The sequence below is a fragment of the Protopterus annectens genome, chromosome 4.part0 (assembly GCF_019279795.1).
Source record: "Protopterus annectens isolate FY-2018-M chromosome 4.part0, PAN1.0, whole genome shotgun sequence".
Lineage (NCBI taxonomy): Eukaryota > Metazoa > Chordata > Ceratodontiformes > Protopteridae > Protopterus > Protopterus annectens.
Window position 1 is genome coordinate 995,378,559 of NC_056733.1, and position 2,500 is coordinate 995,381,058.

Consider the following 2,500-nt stretch of genomic DNA (forward strand, 5'->3'; position numbering starts at 1 on the left):
TACTGGCAGACAGGTTCAGTGCAAACTTCACCCCTCTCCCCTAAGGAGAGATAACTATCCCAGCAGTGTAGCCTCCCGGACATCTCAAATGCGCAGGTGAAAGCTGCTCTCTCTAAAGCTAAAAACACAGCATCAGTGGGACGGATGGTGTCCCGGCTGTGTGCTACGAGCTAAATGAGGAATTAAACCCGCACATAAGGCAGCTGTTTAATCTCAGCCTTGCCACAGGATACGTGCCCAAGGAGTGGCGTACGGCAACTGTGGTCCCACTCCACAAAGGTGGCGCCTCTACGGACCCTGGTAATTACCGCCCCATAAGCTTAACAAGTCTGGTCTGCAAAGCTATGGAGAGGATCATAATGGAGCTCATAAACAAAGATATAGGGGACTTGCAGACATTGGACCCGATCCTGTTTGGCTTTGTCAAGGGAAGATCATGCCTTTTGAACTTGGTGGGCTTCTTGAAATAGTCACCAAGGCCATTGATGAGGAAAGGCAGTCCATACAGCCTACCTTGACCTTGCAAGGCTTCGACACAATACCCCACTCGGGTATTGTAGAAAAACACCAGCTTAAATGTAAACCCATATGTCACAAGATGGGTTGCAAACTGGCAAGGACAGAACCCACAGGGTTAGAGTTGCTGGCGCTGTGTCAGACTCAAGCGGTCACAAGTGGTGTCCCACAGGGCTCGGTCCTTGGCTATTGTTTGGCATCTACTTCTCAGAAGTACAGGCCAACATGGGAGGACTTTGGCTGACAAAGTTTGCAGATGACTGCAAACTGGGCGCCATAGTGGAAAGATGCATCGGACACTGATATCCTTCAGAAGGGACTCACGGAAACAGATAGCTGGTGCCAGAGCCATGGCCTGAAGTTAAGCGCCAAAAATGTATAGTCATACCCTTGGGAAAAACAAGGTAACCCCAAGCTACCATATAGGTGGCAATCCACTAAGCACAGAAGAGGTTATCAGGGACCTGGGGACCCAGGTTGACAGTGGCCTTTCTTTTGACACTCACATTGCTAAAGTGGTTAGAAAGACCTTCTACATTGCCCACCTGATCATGAAGGGATTCACATCCAGATCTAGTGAGGTCATTGTTCCCCTGTACTCTTCACTTATCAGACCAATGATAGAGTACAATGCCCCATTCGGGATGTATCTCACCCGACATCTGCAGCAATTGGAGAGACCCCAAAAGTTCCTCACCAAAAGGATAAAGGGACTCCAAAATCTGTCATATGCTGCCAGATTGAAGAAACTCCAGCTCTATTCAGTGCATACGTCTGCTCCAGAGGTGACATGTGCCCTGACATACAAGGCCATGTCCAACCGGAATTAATGGACATGCTCCACCTCAAAAATCCAAATCCACCAAAACCACTAGAGCAAGCGACTTAAACCTTAGCACGGATATAAATAGGACGTGCTGGAGGGATAGATTTATCACTCAGAGACTCCCTATGCTGTGGAATAAAATCCCGGTCCATGTGAGGCAGAGCACCTCGCTGACTCTGTTCAAGAGAAATCTAGACCTGTGGATGGGAGATCGTAGGTTTACCCCGGGAATCATCTCTGGGTCACTGCTGGACAGAGGCACAACAAACTAATGGGCACAGTATTTTTTCATATAAGGGGTGGCGTAAGCCACAATAATTTGGGCTAGGCTTATAAATGCCTTAGGGCAGATAGCCTAGTATAAACCTATGAACCTATGAACCTATGGAGCAAGCATTAACAGTTTTAAAATAAAATGTCCCATATGCTATACATCTTTTTTTCTTGTTATAACATATATTATTTCACTTTTGTTTTGTGTAAGGTTTAATGCCTTACTTATAATAATCATTTTAAAAATCTTTATATTAAGCATGGCATAAGCTTCCACATCAAACAGGAAATTTTTGTTACATGTTCAAAAGGCTTCTTAATAAATGCAGATTTTTTTGGTATCAGCAGTCATGCTCCAGCTTTCGGATTGCTATTATATCTATCTAGTCTCTTCAGAGATATTTTCTGGAAAATGTAATGTATTATCTTTGGAAACTGATCTTCCTGTACAAAAGTTCTTTCTTTATTATGGCTTTTCTTGGAATATATAACTAGTGATCCCATCCTCCATAACTCTTTACTTTCCCAGTTCTCATATTTCTCGCTATTCTTATAATAATACTGTTAATATTTAAGGTTTGTTTGCCCATCACCCTTGAAGTTCTGTAACTTTACCTTACACAAATAAGATACCATCAAAGCAGCTTTCAGTTTTGTCCATGATTTAAAGAGAATTTTCCTCAGCAGATTTAACAACAACTTCATCTTCAGGCTGTGGACTTTACGAGTTGCTCTATAGTCTTAATTCCACCCACCCTGCAAACTTGGCAGTCTTCTGCAGTTTCAGTCAGAATATTATTCCATTTTTTTATTTATTTCATCACTTTCTGCACTTTGTTCTAGTTTTCATACATCAGTAATACAGACAAAGTATGTAATGTATTT